Below are 17,573 nucleotides of genomic sequence, written 5' to 3' on the forward strand. Positions count from 1 at the left end.
GGTCCAAGCAACGTCCTTGGCAGAGGAGCCACTTGGCATTGCTAGAGAAAAACCTTGCTCCCAGGGGAGATATAGGCATTTCAATTTCCAGTTTCTGGGTTTCTGTTTTGGCAGCGATCTTCAAACCAGTTATTCTGGACCAGAGCCATAGAAGTCAGTGGGACAGCCCTAGCATTGCAGGACTGTAGCTTTGAATTCCTTGCAGTGCACTGAAGCGGAGAAATCTATCTTTGCGACCTCAGGGGCTGCTTTGTACATACTTCAATCCTTTCCCACTGACGTGGAGCCTTCGTCTCCAGGGTGGGGTGTCAGTATAATGGATTAGTGGTGTCTGTTATCTTCTTCATCACCACCATCTTTGCCTATCTTCATATATAAATCAGTATTGCAGATCATGGTCTTCTGTTATTCTGAGCAGTTTACGTGGGACTCCATTTACACTAGTGTAATCCCTTTTAAATCAGTGAAGCGTCACCAATGTACATGGCCATTGAACCAGACTGTGCTATTAAACCATGCCAAAATTAGCCTTTATGTTTGGGGCCGGTGAGGGGTTGTGTTTTGCTGAAGAAAGAGGCAGCTAGGTGGTATATTGGACCTAGGCTCACAATAGTGTTATCTTGGCATTATCCTGCGGTCCTGGTGCCCTCCACAAAGAAACGAACGAAGGAGGTAGAGAAATGTTGGCTCAGCCTTCCCAAGGAGAGGAGGGAAAATAGCATCGCCTGTCAAATGGAAAGGGATGAAAACAGCAGGGAGAGGAATTACATCTCCAGGCTTTCAGAAGACGATTGCAATCAAACGAAAGTGTGTAGCGTTTGACAGTTTCCCTTTTAAAATGGCTCAATTAAGGAAGAATCTGGAAAGATCTCTGGATGCCTCTCCTGTAATTAGAGATGTTATTACACCCCCCACCCCCCACTGAACATTAGGCTTGTCATCTTGAGTTCTGAAGGGCCAGCTGCAATGGATGGAGTCCAAAGGATGCTTGACATGAGTGGGAGCCAATAGGTGCTGAGATGAGGAGGTGATGTAGGGAGGGGTGCCTTGGGACAATAGGATGCATTGTTACTGGAGGAGTGTGTTTTCCATCTTCAACTACCTTAAATATATATATTGGACATTCCCCTATTGCAGGGATGGACAACCTGTGGCCCTCCAGATGTTGTTGGACTCCAACTCCCATCAGCCCCCAGTCAACATGGTCAATGGTCAGGGATGGTGGGAGCTGTAGTCCAACCAAATATCTAGAGTGCCACAGGTTTCCTATCCTTGCGCTAGGGAATACTCCAGCATGCTACCATGTACCTTCCCAAAAGATTTGTGGTAAGGTGCTAATTTCCTAGGAATCTGCTTTTTACTAGGTCAGAATACTGGTCCATCTGTATATTCTGATTGACAGCGGCTCTCTAAGATCTCAAGGCAGAAATCTTTCTCATCATCTGCCTCCTGATCATTTTATTTGAAGTGTTAGGGACTGACCCTGGAGCCTTCTGCATGCCAAGGGTGTACCCCACCACCAAATTGTGGTCCCTCCCACCAGTGATGTTCAAACGTTATCAGGTGTTCTGTGGTTGGTATCTGAAGACAACACCACCCCAAAGACAATTTGTAATTACAGTGGTGCCCCGCAAGACGAATTCCTCGCAAGACTAAAAACCCGCTAGACGAAAGGGTTTTCCGTTTTTCGAGGCGCTTCGCAAGATGAATTTCCCTATGGGCTTGCTTCGCAAGACGAAAACGTCTTGTGAGTCTTGCGAGTTTTTTCCCTTCCCCCCCCTTTTTCTAAGCCGCTAAGCCACTAATAGCCGCTAAGCCGCTAATAGCCGCTAAGCCGCTAATAGCGCGAATCCGCTAAGCCGCTAATAGGGATGCTTCGCAAGACGAAAAAAACGCTAGATGAAGAGACTCGCGGAACGGATTATTTTCATCTTGCAAGGCACCACTGTAGTCTTCCATTAGTGACCTTTCCTTCCTCAAAGAACTGTCAAGTATGTTCTAGTGTGAACTTCAGGTTGCAGATGTAGCACAGTTAACTTGCTTCCATGCTGCTGGCCCCATTGAAACAGAAGGAGAGATACTGATAGTGTAGGATATGTAACAACTGGTGGGGATATTTTTATCAGAACTATGGTGCGTAGGACAGGGTCGTATCAATCCCCAGGTTCAGTTCCCAGCATCAGGTAGGACTGGGAAAGACTCCTCCCTGAAATACTGGAGAGGCGCTGCCAGTCAATACGAGATGGACCTGGGTCAGCCTTTCTCAATCTTGGGTCTGCAGATTTTGTTGGACTCCCCCCCCCCCCCAGCCCTGGCCACTGGTACTGCTAGCTGGAATGCCCCTCATTTTAGAATTGTAGTCCAACAACATCAGGTGACCCAAGGTTGAGAAAGGCTGACCTAGATGGACCAGTGGTTTGATTCAGTATAAGGCAGCTTCCTATGTTCCTATGGGTCAGGGAGGAGCTGTAGCTGAGTGGCAGAGCACATGTTTTGCACACCAAAGGTCCCAGGTCCAGTCCCTGGCATCTCTAGGTATGGCTGGGAAATAGCTCCTGTGTGAAACCCTAGAGAGCCACCACCAATCAGTGCTAGGCAAGATGGACCAATGATATAAGTTGCTATAAGACAGATTCCTATTTTCCCCTACCCCTGTGCTGATAGGTTCAATCCAATTGCCCCCACCATTGACTGCTTTTTTAAAATAAACAAATTACAAACTGAGATCCTATTTGTCCAATTTAGCCCTTTGGAGGACACTATCCTGCATTATGTTTAGAGATTTGGGAGTAATTTGATTCTGTTTGCATTCAGAAGCAAACTTACCCAATGTATACTTTCCAAAACAACACATGAACCAAAATTCACATAACCACCCTGTGAAATTTACACTTTTCCAAATTTTGCAATGCAGTTCTTCAGCCAACTAATGTACATAATTGCATATATTGGGGTAAAATGTGTGTTGAAATGCATATATTTGTAAAAACAGCATACAAAAGTGCATTTCTACTTGATTTGTAAAAATGTGTATATTGAGCAATATTGCACACACAAATGTGTGTCTTATGAGAAATTCACACTAAAAGGCTGGTGAATTTTCAGGAGGACTTTAAAAGAATCCCAAACTCTTGTGAAAATGTGACCCGCTGAATACTGGACAAATGAGAAAGTGTGAGAAAACAAAGCTGATGGATACGTCTATCCCTTGTTATGTTATCCTTCAGCTGCTACATACAAAGTACTAGCAGGAACCAGTTGGGTGATAGGAGCAAAGAGAATGGGAATGTGCCCCTCATTTTAGAATCCCTTTAGTCCTCCTTTAATCCCCCAACCTTCATGGAAGCCCATGTTTATGACAGTTTACAAGCCCATGGGGGCAAGGAACTAGTGGCCTTCCAGATGACTACAATTCCCATCATCCCTGACTCTTGGCCATCCTGGATGTGACTTGTGTAAGACCACAGGCTCCCCCTCTCTGGCTTACCATTTCAGACAACGATTTGACCCCAAACACTTTCAGTCCATCAAAACCCTCCAGTTACTATGGCTAGAGATCAATCACCAAAAGCGACCATGTGAATGGAACTTGGCTCCTGTGGCTCACGTTAGCAGGGTTCAAACCGAGTTCTTGTTAATTAATTTCCATACCACTTATGTGACCAAAATGGCTTCTAAGTGGTTTACAAGTACAAAATCAATTATAAACTATCTGTGCATAATTGACACACACATACACACACACACACACACACACTCCAGTGAAACATCCATAATTAAAATATGCAATAAAACAAGCTTGTCAAAAAGCATAACAATTGAAACATTTAAATGAGCGATTAAAATAATTAGATCAGGAAGTTCAAGTTAAGGCTGGACAAGGAGCTGAGATGAAAAGTGCGGTATAGATTTCCAAGCATCCCAAATAAGCCAAATGGTGACATCATCCTGCAGCAAAAAAAATATAAAAAACTTAATAGAAAGGGATATTAATTTACCTACATTTCTATACAGAAGAGGAAGGAGAATGGAAACGAGAGAGTTCGAGTAGTGAAGCTATGAGATGGGATTATGATCTACTGAGCATAACTGTTTGGAGTCCCATAATTAGAATGTCAAAAATTGATGGCTAAGATTTACACAGGGCAGCGCAAAAGGGAAGAGGTAGCATTGCGATGTGCTATTTCAACAGAATGAGCTAAGGCAGCTATATACTTTCATTATGAAGATGGCGTAAAAGCATTGGACACATGGAACTCAGAACCAAGGAGGAAATTATAGATGGGATCAGCTCCAGCTCCTGCAGACTGACGATGAATGATGAGGCTGAAATTTTCCTAGACGGCTAAGTGAGGAATTTAGAAATCACTCGGTGCTTGTTCTCACAAGTGTCTTTAATTGGCTTAAAATGAACCAAATATGCAGAATCAAAAGTGTTTGAAGCTGTGATAAAAAGGCAATGTTATGATTCAGAATATAGAACATCCACCTGGAGGAGAAATCATTCTGCAGTCTGAGGGCATTTACAAGTCTGGTGTGTTACGAATATCACTTTCTGCTGAGCTCCAAAAGTTAAAAGCAGGGCTGGATGAATCTGTCACCCTTGGTTTCTCTCACATTCTCTTTTTCCCCATTTTGACTTCAGTTTGCTTAAAAACAAAAACAAAAATCCATGAATATCTGTTTGCATTTTTGTGGGCATTACTCCTAATATATGCATTTTTGTACACAATTTTGCCTAACCTACACATTTTTGCACACAAGTTCACCTAACATAATGCAATTTTGCATGCTATTTTCTGTATCTGTATTTGTGCATATTTTCCCTTGATATGCAAGCTTTCATGTGCCTATTTTGCTTGCAGATTTGCTCTGTAAAATTAGGAGAATTGCAAAATTTGAAGGATGGTTGTATTTTAGATCACACATGGTTTGGGCAGGGCAAATTGGATCGTTTTGTACTGTTAACTACTAGTTAATAGATTCCTTGAGACAGTAATGAGGGCTCCAATATTCTGTTGGTGAAAAACAGCCTCCATGAATAAAAGAATGGGGGGGGGGCTTGCACACCCAGCACAAATGCCACAAGATCACATTGCGGGGGGGGGGGGCACACACAAAAAGGAAGATGCAGAGACTAGCTGAAGGCTACTGCACAAGACCAAAATGAGTAGATGCAGCCATACCTGCCAACTCTATGGAGCTGGGATACCTTGCCCCCCCCAATTCCTCTGGGGGCTCAACCCCCACAGTATTTTTCCCACCCTGCCTGTCCCTTCATCCCTTGCTTGCTTGATCCTTCCCTCCATGGGGCTTGGCACAGAGCAGCCAAGGAGGACATGGGCAGGTGGGCAAGCCAGCAAAGAAGGTGGTGGGGGCAACAGCCTCTTTGGGGGCCACCCCCCAAATACCATAGTTGCAGCCAGAGCACTGATGAAAGCACCTGGCCAGCAGGCACTGGCAGTGGGCATTGGAGAGGCAGGCGCCTGGCCGGCACATGAGGGAAGGAGGGAAGAGAGGCAGGCAGAGCAAGAAGCCTGACCATGCTGTTGATACCACCACCAACTATCTGCCTGGGCATGCGCTGCCCCGACCCCTGGCTCAGAAGGAGCTGCTGGGGCCACGTCACTGCTATGTTTCACTCCGCCCAACGTCGTAACATCGTCAGGGTGGTGCGCAGAGCCCTCCAATTACATTAAGAAGATGGCAGCTATGGATGGGACAGTGTTTCATACTGTCCTGTGGTGGAGATGAACAGGGGTGGCTGTCAGGCTTTGGGGAAGCTGCTTCCTCCCTCCCGTTGGCCGTGGATAAGCAGAAAAAAGCGAAAATATTCTCTTACCAGTTAAAGAGGTTTTTAATGTTCACAGAGAAAGAACAAAGACTCCATTCTCGGAGGAAAGGTGCTCCCAATTAAAGTTTCCACCCACTTCCCCCCGAGCCACCCCCGTCACTTTCTCATCTGGCAACCTGATCTCACAACCATTTGGCCTTCTGTGTAGCTACCTTATCTGCTCTCCGTGACCTTGGACTGATCGTTTGGACACTTTCCAGCGAAAGGGAGTCTGTTAATTCTCTTCTCCCTGTTCTTCTTCTTCTTCTAGCTGTTCCCCACTCAGTTCTGCCCAGCTGTTGTCTTCTGAACTATGTCCCTCTGCAAACCGCTGCTCCAAATCTATACTGTTCCACTGTTCCTGGTCAGCTTCATGATCCTGGTCAGGAGCAGGGGGAGGGGGAGGCTCCTTATCAGAGTAGCTCTCCTCAGCTTGGTCTCTGACAGTGGCCTTCTGAATGCAAATGGAAACCTGCATGAGGACTCTCTGATGGTGCACAGCAAACGAATGTGTCTGAGCCCTCCCAGTGTGGAATTTACGGAGCATCTAGATCCCAAAGCCTATGCTGCCACTGTGTGTGTCTTTTCTGAGGATAGTATTTTCTGATGGGGGCATGCATCTGCATACCAGGTGCTAGGAATCACAGGTGGGGAGAATGTTTTTACACTCAGGTTCTGCTTGGGGGCTTCCCGTGGGCATCTGGTTGGCCACTGTGAGAACGGGGCAGGTATCCAATTAACATGTTCCATCAGCACAAGGATTTCTACTTGCAGAACTGAAAACAACAACACCCCTTCTATACCCTCCCCATGCCCCCCTCAGATCCGCCCTGGAGAGTTGAGGAACCTGTTCCTTATTCCTTTTTGTATCACATCTTATTATATTGGGAGCCTGCAGGCAAGGACTGCTTTAGTTTTCCATATACGTACTTTATATCACTTGGAAAATATTCAGCACTTTATAAGAGTTTAGCAGCAGCAGCAACAATAGCAATTCAAATCAATAACTATAAGAATTGTGGTAAATAGTAATTGTGAAGTTCGCAACTATGTAAGGCATATGAAGGACTTCCAACACTTGAGTGCTATATAAACGTTCAGCATTTCCCCCCTCCTCCTCTAAGATGATATATTCTTCATGTTAAGTGTTACCCATCATGCTGCTTGTTTGAAAGCTTGGATCAGGCCTCAGACACTTGATGAAAAGAGGCATTTATTTCATGAAAATGGAGGGGAGGCCCAGGTCAGAGGATGAGCACATGTCTTCTGCATGCAAAGGTCCCAAGTTTGTTCATTCTTCCTCTTTCTTTTTGCTTAATAGATAATGGCTTGGTCAGAAGAGCAAGAGACTCTTAATCCCAGGGTTGTGGGTTCAATCCCACATTGGATGAAAAATTGCTGCATTGCTGGGGGTTAGACTAGATGAGCCTTGTGGCCTTGTCCAATTGTACGGTTCTATTATTATTTTTTCTCCTTTCAGACCAAAATTGTCTCCCAGTCCCTGGCATCTCCCATGTGAAAAGGATCAGGTAGTAGGGGATATGGAGGACCCCACCCCACCCCACCATACTTTTGTTGTTGTTGTTTAGTCGTTTAGTCGTGTCCGACTCTTCGTGACCCCATGGACCAGAGAACGCCAGGCACTCCTGTCCTCCACTGCCCCCCGCAGCTTGGTCAGACTCATGCTGGTAACCTCGAAAACACTATCCAACCATCTCGTCCTCTGTCGCCCCCTTCTCACCCCAACCTGCATAAACACATCTGACACCCCAGATAGCCACTGTCAGTCACAGTACTGGGCCACCTAGACCAAATGTCTGACCTGGTACACAGCAGCTTCCTATCTTCTCAGAAATGGAATAGCACCAGGATTTGTTGGTGCCTTCCTGTCTGGGGACAGTAAGATCACGAGCGAAGATTCCCATAACAGAGGAGGGCTCTAATAACTGATAAAGCATAATCCTGGAGGAGCTGGTTTTCATAACCTTCTTACTGGAACTTGCTCATATTAGGAGACGAGATATAAAAACTTCCTTTTGCAGGACTCGGCCTGCCTCCATCCTGGGCTGAGTGAGATCTAGCAGCTCAGTCCCACCCTAACCCTAAACCGAGATGAATCCCTTTATTCACCCAACCTTCATGGAAGCCCATGTTTATGACAGCTTACAAGCCTAGAGAGGCTCCCTCTCCCCTCTAGAGAGACAGCTTACAAGCTGAGATAGGATGTTAGGCTAGTTGAGCTTCAGTCTTACCCCTGTAAAAGGTAAAGGTAAAGGGACCCCTGACCATTAGGTCCAGTCGTGGATGACTCTGGGGTTGTGGTGCTCATCTCGCTTTATTGGCCGAGGGAGCCGACATACAGCTTCCGGGTCATGTGGCCAGCATGACTAAGCTGCTTCTGGTGAACCAGAGCAGCGCACGGAAACGCCATTTACCTTCCTGCCAGAGCGGTACCTATTTATCTACTCGCACTTTGACGTGCTTTCGAACTGCTAGGTTGGCAGGAGCAGGGACCGAACAACGGGAGCTCACCCCATCGCAGGGATTCGAACCGCCAACCTTCTGATTGGCAAGTCCTAGGCTCTGTGGTTTAACCCACAGCGCCACCCACGTCCCACTACCCACTTACCCCTGAGAAGTGAGGTTTGATGAGGCTCAAGCTTGCCTGGATGTTGTACCTTCTGCTATGCATACAGCACCTTGTCCCCGATCTCATCTGAGTGGTGGGAGATGACTGTATTTATTCTGTGACTGAGGGGGGGGGCAGTTTGCACATACATAAAGGCGCTCTATTCCCCTTTTTTGCTCTTTCACTTGTTACTTGAGTCGAGACAAAGCAATAAAAACAGCTGTGGAACTAGCTGGCACCTCTATGACACTCCATGCGATGCTGCAGGCAATTATGGGGAGGGCAGAAGACAGCGATATCAATTCTGGGGGACTTGGAAATAATAGGAAGCTCATCGACCTCTGGATAACTAGGATCTTCACTTGTGGATAAGCATGGATGAAGTTGTTGACTTCAGTTTTTCATTTTCCCAATCTTTAAGTTCAGTTTGCTTTTTTTAAAAAAGTTTTTACAAGAATTCATTAGCATTTTAACATTTATTCCAGTGAACCAGTTTTAATGCAATCTATTTCTGTAAGTAATTTCCCCCAATTTTATGCATATCTGTATGTTATTTTCCCAGATATATATGCATTTTTGTGAACTTTCCCCATGAATACTATAGCAATGGGTACATTCTTTGCTTGGAGAGCCGTGCCACAAAAGTTTTTAAGAGAACTGCAGATTTCAAAGTTGTGTTTCAGGTCATCTATTGTTTTGGGAAATATGAACTAGGCGGTTTTCATTAAAATATGAAGTGAACTGCATCCCCCCCATCTCCACTCTGAAGAAGCAATATTTTCTTCATTATTACTTCCTGCAGAAATCCCAGACCTTCCTGAGGGCACAACTGTGTGAGATGATGCTTTCCTACTCTTTCCAGAACGCCCCTTGTGGCTCCTATCCTGATTATTTCTCTGCGGGGTGTCAATAGCGTTGACACCAGCCTTAGATGAGGGGCCCGACCACATCAGACTGGTAGGAGTCAGGTGTGAATTATGCACTGCACAGTGAAAGTGGATAGAGATAAGTTTTTCTCCCACTCATAATACTAGAATTTTGGGGGGCATGTCATCCAATGAAACTGATCAGTAAGAGTTTTAGGGCAGGCAAAAGGAAATTCTTCACACAGAACATCATGCATTTATAGAATTGGTTGCCACCAGATTCTAGTAGCATGTTGTTGTTGTTTAGTCGTTTATTCGTGTCCGACTCTTCGTGACCCCCTGGACCAGAGCACGCCAGGCACTCCTGTCTTCCACTGCCTCCCGCAGTTTGGTCAGACTCATGCTGGTAGCTTCGAGAACACTGTCCAGCCATCTCATCCTCTGTCGTCCCCTTCTCCTTGTGCCCTCCATCTTCCCCAACATCAGGGTCTTTTCCAGGGAGTCTTCTCTTCTTATGAGGTGGCCAAATTATTGGAGTCTCAGCTTCACAATCTGTCCTTCCAGTGAGCACTCAGGGCTGATTTCCTTCAGAATGGAGAGGTTTGATCTTCTTGCAGTCCATGGGACTCTCAAGAGTCTTCTCCAGCACCAGAATTCAAAAGCATCAATTCTTTGGCGATCAGCCTTCTTTATGGTCCAGCTCTCACTTTCATACATCACTACTGGGAAAACCATAGCTTTAACTATACGGACCTTTGTTGGCAAGGTGATGTCTCTGCTTTTTAAGATGCTGTCTAGTAGCATAGGGAGCTTCAAATTCAAGGTTATGTCTACCAATCTTTCAAGTTCAAAGGGGACTTCTCAGAGGCATTTGGTTGGCTACTATGGGAAATACCATGTTGGGCTAGATCGGGGAGGGAGGAGGAATCCTGTGGCTCTCCAGATGTGGCTGGAGTTCAGCTCCGTTACACCAACCATTGGATATGCTGGGTGGGATGATGGGAGCTGGAATCCAGAAATACCTGGAAGGCCACAAGTTCCTCACCCCTGGGCTGGATGGACCTTTGGCCTGATCCGGAAATGTTTCAATGTCCTTCTGCATCTGAGTTGTATGGCGCTCTATAACTAACCCTGAAGGCAACACCTTGACAACTTTTGAGCAATGCTCCTTATTGCACACAACCAGTTTCTTTCTCAGAGGTGGGGAACCTGTGGTCATCCGATTACTGATACCATATAGTCTGAGTCCATCTTTCCAAAGGGGGAAGGGTCTTTGTCCTCAACCCCCGCACACCAATACGTGTTACTAGGCTCCATCTCCCATCATTGGTCATGCTGGTTAGGACTGGTGTGAGCTGGGAGTCCAACATCATCTGGAGGACCAAAGGTTCTCCATTCCTATTCTATACAATGGTGCCATTGATTGAAATAATCTTACTCTTCCCTGCTCTTTCCTAAGACATATTTCAGGTGGATTGCCCCACCCCAAGGTCAATTGCAAGGGAATGGTGGAATCACCTCCATTCCTGCATCGTTAGCATTGGCAAGCCCCTAATTTTCATTCATGTGGGGCTCCAATAAGCCAGGCACCTCGATTTAATGCCGAAATCACTCCTCTTTATACCTGGAGGCTGGTGCTCTCTGTTAATTTAGTAACAGATTTGCATTTTTATCACATTCTTGGCTTAACTGATGAACATTAATTCCCTGCAAGTTTCTACAATTGCTGGATACTTAATTATTTGGCCAAAACCTTCTGCAGAGAGAACCTTGTGCTATAAAAATGGCAATTTCCATCTTGATCTATTTTAGTACTTTTCAGAAGAAAAGAAAGGGGGGGAGAGAGAGAAAAGAAAGAAAGAAAGAAGCAGGATTGATCCCTGAAGCAGCTCCTGGCCTGTGACTTGGTGGCAGAATAAGAAGAATGGGTGAATAATCTGTCTGATTTCTTTAGCTGACGAATGTCAGTTCCATTTTTATATTCAAGTCTGTCGACATTGCAACAGATTTCATCTTTGCCTTTCGTTCATCAACAGCTATTCTGTTCCTTTCCATCACTCTTGCAGGCTCCCCCCCCCCATTTGAAATGGGAAAAGAGGCTGATGGGGGCGGGGGGGGGGAGGAAAATTTGTGCAGAAACTGTTTTTCTTTTCGCTCTTCCAGAAACTGAAAACCTGGGTGATTGGTATTTATCACAAGGCAGGAATCTTAAGTCTGCATTAGATACTGTTACAGAAAGGTACATAAAAGATGGATATATCATTTGCCAGGGCAAAGCCTGCCGGGCTTCTTCTGAGGGGTTAAAGGTCACATGAACAGTGGTGACACGTTTAAAAAGTAATAGCGTTGCTTAAAAGAGGATTAATCAAGTGTAGAACTACACCCCTCCCCCCAAAAAAATATATTGAGCGATGGTACCTGCTGACCAAGCGCTGACCTCAGCTTAGCACAGGCTGAGACTTGAGTTGAAAGAAGTGTATCTTGAGATGGAAGAGAAGGGCAGTCCACAGACAGAGGACAGAAGGTTCACAAGGGCCTGAGGCATTGTGTGTGTGAGAGAGGAGGCTACTTGTCATAACCTGGAAAAATCTTGGTGTTTATATTAAACTGCATCACCTCAAAATGTCCTGATAGCAGGGGAGATGTTGAAGGGGAGGAGAAGGCTCAGAAATGATGACGATAATTTGATTTATTACCCACCCTTTAGCCTGAAGTGCCAGGGTTTCTGAGGATGCAATTTTTGTATCCTTTCATGCTTCTACAATTAGTGCAGGTGGCGGAGTCCAAAAGAGACAACGATGCTTGCTCCTTAAAACTCCTACATCGCTTGGTATCCCCTCCTCTTTGAGTCTTTCACTTCCATTTAAAAGAGCACATTGGAAAATCAGCCGCAAGGGAGCTCGCTACCTGGATTCTGATGGCAGCCCGGAGTGTGCGAACTGCGAACATTAATGCATATTTTCAAATCAAATGCACATTCTCACCTGATTTCTCTTCTTTCTGGAAACCCCCCAACCAATTTAGCTGTCATTTATGCAAGCCTTGAGAGTTGACAGTTTAGCTTTGGTGTGTATACATGTGTTTAATTTGTGCATCACCCTGGCATGGCACAACCACAGTCATAATAACTAAAAAAAAGGGGGGGAGGTGTGTGTGTCTTGTTTATTGACATGCAGCTTTTTAATTACCTGGGTGGTGATGGGGGTGGGGCAGGGTCCCAGGCCTGCCCTTAATGAGTTGTTGCACAAGTTAGCAGATGACACTTGCCAGCTCATTAGCTGTGGTTTCTCTTCATCAGAATCACCAGGTCTGCAGGGCAAGTGGGTACCTGCGTCCCGGTTTGATTTGTTTCTGTTTCTGCAAGGACAAAAACGAATGGCTTCATATTACAGGGAAGGTCAATTTAGGCCAAGCATTTGCCACGACCTCCCAAACTATACAAGTGATCCATGGAGCAATATTATCAAACCAGCTGAGGAAGTTGGGGAAACTCTTTTCTCCTTGCCCCCAGAAATTTCAAAGGGAGAAAAAAAAAAGTCAGGTGCATAGGTGTAGGTTTTGTAAAGCCAATTGGTCATTGCGAGGAGAGTACATTCATCTCCCCCGAGGTAAGAATTTAATAAGATGCCTTGTGGTGATCCAGGGTATTGGTCCAGCTACCTTAGAACTAGCTGTACTTGCTGGCAACAGAGGCTATCCAGGTCTCAGGCAGAGGTCACTTTTATACCTGGTACCTGATATTCTGTGAAGGGAAAATGCTGAGTGGAAAATACTCAGCGGTGAACAGGACTCTGAACAGGATGAAGCTGGGTGGGATCTTTGGCTCATGAAGTATCCATTATTGGACTATGGCCTCTCCATCTGCTTTATCCTAACTTAAACGCAGTATAAGGAGTCTCTATAGGAGTATACAGTGGTACCTCGGGTTAAGTACTTAATTCGTTTCGGAGGTCCGTTCTTAACCTGACACTGTTCTTAACCTGAAGCACCACTTTAGCTAATGGGGCCTCCTGCTGCTGCCGCGCCGCCAAAGCACGATTTATATTCTCATCCTGAAGCAAAGTTCTTAACCTGAAGCACTATTTCTGGGTTAGCGGAGTCTGTAACCTGAAGCGTATGTAACCTGAAGCGTATGTAACCCAAGGTACCACTGTATTGTATTTTAAAATGGGGTTTCAGGGTTTTTAGGGGTTTTTGAATGTCTTATGCAGATTTTTCAATTTCATTGTTCTGTATGGGACAATGACAACAAAGATATCATATCATATCATATCGTATCATATCATAATGTAACTCTGGGCTAGGCACTGAAACTCAGAGCCAGTTTGGGTGGGTTTGAATCTTTTAACTCCCCACCCCTGGAAGGCCAAATTTGACAGGTGGGTCGGGTTGCCCACTTGCCAATCACCTGACATTATAGTGATGCCAGGTGATGTTGCACCTTGAAAAACTGACTGTAGGGACTTAAAGAGAAGCATGGGGGCAAGCAGGTTTGCTAACAGCGCCATGCTGCTCTTTGAGCCTTTCAAAACTGGAGGTTTAAAGAGCAGCATGAAGCTGTTAAAAAAAAGGTTTTCAGCCCAGCACTGAGCTTTGGTTTCACGAGCCTGTTCCCAGCAGAAGGAAAACCCCCACAGGTCTAGTGATTGGCTGGCAGATGTGCTTTTTAAAAATGACCTCATGGTCAAAATTTGACCAAACGATTCCCCTCACATGGTGACAATTTCCAGAGTTCCTTTGGAAGAGGGTTTGACTGTTAAACTACTCAGGGAATTGTAGTTTTATGAGGGGAATTGAGGCCTCCTAACAACTCTCCTGCCAACCTAGCAGTTCAAAAGCACGTCAAAGTGCAAGTAGATAAATAGGTACCACTCCAGCAGGCAGATAAATGGCATTTCCGTGCGCTGCTCTGGTTCGCCAGAAGCGGCTTAGTCATGCTGGCCACATGACCTGGAAGCTGTACGCCGGCTCCCTCGGATGAGCACCACAACCCCAGAGTCGTCCGCGACTGGACCTAATGGTCGGGGTCCCTTTACCTTTACCTTTAACAACTCTCAGCACTCAGGATTCTTGGAGGAGGACATGACCAGAGGCACCAACTTGTGCCAAAGATTAGGAGAGCCAGCGTTGTGTGTGTGTGTGACATCACACGCTTGTTGCACATCACGTGACATCGCATCAGCATGTCTGGAGGAGCTGCGGCAGAGCCAAATGCAGCGCCAGCATGCCTTCAACGGCTGACAGCTCTTCCTCTCTGGTGCTTGGCCTTTGCTGTTGCCATTGGGGAACCCAAAAGAGCTTGGCCCCAAGGACATGGCACCCCTGGCCATGACTACTTAAAGTGGTATGAAACAGTTTTAACCGTATAGTGCAGATGGTTTCAGCAAAATCAACCATCTGAGAAAATGGGCTTTGGTCCATTTGAAGCTTATACAGTGGTACCTCTGGATGTGAACGGGATCCGTTCCAGAGCCCCGTTCGCATCCTGAAGCGAACACAACCCGTGTGTCTGCAGGTCACGATTCGCCACTTTAGCGCATGCGCGTGACATCATTTTTACCGTCTGCGCATGCGTGAGTGGTGAAACCCAGAAGTAACACGCTCCGTTACTTCTGGGTCACTGCGTAGCATAACCCGAAAATAGTTAACATGAAGCTACTTCAACCCGAGGTATGACTGTACCATAATACACCTGTTACGTCTTTACGGTGTCCATAATAATGATAGCTGTCAAAGACACAGAAGGTATCTTGCTATCTCCCTGTGATGCTAGAGAGAATGGGTTCATAAGGCCTGGATCCAGACTAAGTTAGCTGAACTCAGGTTCAACTAATATTGGGCTCAGGGGCAGAGGAAGGGGGGGGGGGGCGGCCGGCCTGGGTGTTACCACTGAGAGGAGTGACAAAATGCCAGGTGGCACTCACCGCGCCCGAGCCACACGTCTCTCCTGGGAGTGACGCGGTGGCTTGGACACCCACAGGCTCCGTGCTGCCCCAAACGGTCCGCCCACCACATCCCCCTCAGCTGTAGGGCGGCTGAGTGGGAGAAGGCAGGCAGACACCTCAGAGGCCCCACACAGCATCCTGCTCTGGTTTGCCCTGCCCCGCGGGCGGCTGGCCCTGCCCCTGGGCGCAGGGCATGCACGCTGCCCCAGGTGCCCACTTGGCTTGCTCCGCCGCTGATTGGGCTGTGGCCAACCAGCCTCTACAGTAGACCCTTTGAAAATAAAGAACTTAACTGACTCATGCCTATAAACTTCAATGGGTCTACTCTAAATAGGACTTGGTCTGGATCCATGCCATAGCCCTCATGGATATTTTCTTATAATAAGCATATTCCTTTAAAAAGAGTCTTATGACATTGAACAGTCAGAGCATTTATTCTGATCTACGCAATTGTAAACCGATGAAAAGGACTCTTGTCCTTGAAAGCTTTTTGCACACTAGCCTTTTAAGATGCTTTTTTTTTGTATTTGCTTTAGCAGACTTCATCCATATAACTTCACCTCTAGAATTCATTTCTCTATTTCTTACATTGGGGGAGTGTGTGTGTGTGTGTGTGTGTGTGTGTGTGTGTGTGTGTGTAAAGAAGCTGACACCTCTCAGTGGCTTCCCTAATCCTTGTCTGTAGACTGACGGTGACGGCTTCAGCATTCATGTTGCAAGGACCACTTTTTGCTCCTTGTTTTGCTAATTCAGCACTAAACCAGAAGCATAGCAAATGCAAGATGCTGCCGCAGGGCTAACCTCTGTAGAGGGTTTAAGTTAGGGTTCACCAAGCAGGCCCCATCTCCAGAATCGACTTTCGCATACCTAGATCATGCAAAATAAGGAAGAATCAGTGCCATCGGTTAAATTTATAAAAACAACTAAAGCATGGAACCCCCTGTCCTAAGGCAAAATGAAGACTATCTCACCTGTGGACTGAAAGAGTCTTTCAATATACACAGAGTGCATTTCTTTAATCCATTGCAAAGTTCACAGGCCACATATCTGGAATTGGAGGGCATGGCTGCCAAATCAAAGGGCATGGCTTGTCATAGCACCTCTCCTTTGCAGCATTAGGGAATAATAACAACAGCTTTCTCTGCTGAATGCTAAGCAGTGTAGTCTGCCACCTAGACTGGTTGCACTGAATGAGCAAAATAATTCCACCCAATGTCTTTAGAGACTCTGCACCTACCCAAGGGGAGCAATTCTTTTCAGGCTGCATCCCATGTGTCACTTTTCCTCCACGGGCATACAGTGACGGAGGAAAACACCTATATACACTGCCATCGTTCCATGTAGATGCTCACAGTGAAAAATGGGGGTCAAGTGGAGAGTGGAATTGAGGTCACAGCCATATTCCTCCTATCCATCTCCACACCTTCAGCTGAAGATGTGCACAAGGTCCATCCCACGTCTAAGTTGTACACCTGTGGGCTCTTCAGGCGCAGTTAGGGACCTTGTTCTGGACATAATATTAAAAGTGGATGGTGTATGGACAGGAGAGGGCAGGATCAAGCCTGCTGCCTTGCTCCCCATGTTTTGGCTTAATGTGTGAATACACTGGTGTGTGTGCAAACTGCACATGTGACAAGGACCCTCACTTTTCCAGGGTATCATGAAGAGAAAGCTCAATTATGTGCAAGGGTTCTTTAGGGGAACCAGTGGAGGTCAGGTGCATAACAGGTGTGATCCTAGCTATCCCACACACGTGCACACTGAACGTCTGGATGGTGAAAGCTCACTTTTCGCCAGCTTCCAATTAGTGAACTACAAACAGTTCTCTCCGTGGGTGAGAGAGTAGAACAGCAGCAGCAAACCCTTAGTCGGACTCGTCCTCAGGTTCGCACGTAGGTCGCACGTAGCTGCCGCGTTGCCCCTCCCACCTCCCTGCGTTTGTTCTAACACGGGCAGAACACGCACCCTGCCTTCTCACATGACGACGGTGCACGCTAGCGGAGGCGTTTCCCTTCTCATACACGCGTGTAACAAGAACATTACTGGAATAGGCGGGCAACCGAGGACCTCAACGGGCTGTGATTATTTCGTGCGGAATTGCCCTTGCGCCCCGAGCGGGTTCCAGATTCAAGTCGAGTCGCGTTGGCTGGCGACTTGATCCGGCGTGAGCCAGCGAGAGCGCTCCCCCCCTGCCCGTCCGTGGGGCGACAGGGGCGGGGAAGCAGCGCGTCCCTCCGGCGTGGCTGCTGGCGCCGGAGCCAAACCTCGCCCGCCTCCCATCCCGTTCGACCGCAGCCAAC

At 46.6% G+C, this 17,573-nt stretch overlaps 1 protein-coding gene and 1 long non-coding RNA gene across 5 annotated transcripts in view; one reads left to right on the forward strand and one right to left on the reverse strand.

Annotated features, from left to right (window-relative positions):
- The window catches only part of ROBO3 (roundabout guidance receptor 3), a 358,202-nt gene that overhangs the window by 119,474 nt on the left and 221,155 nt on the right, over nt 1-17,573 (forward strand). The gene's annotated exons all lie outside the window — the stretch shown is intronic.
- On the reverse strand, nt 9,892-17,414 carry LOC307204000. The gene is made up of 3 exons (XR_013833439.1): nt 16,075-17,414; nt 12,517-12,685; nt 9,892-12,267 (listed from the first exon to the last, which is right to left on the reverse strand). It is a non-coding gene; the product is annotated as an uncharacterized lncRNA (long non-coding RNA).

This window comes from Podarcis cretensis (genome assembly GCF_951804945.1).
Source record: "Podarcis cretensis genome assembly, chromosome: 15".
NCBI lineage: Eukaryota > Metazoa > Chordata > Lepidosauria > Squamata > Lacertidae > Podarcis > Podarcis cretensis.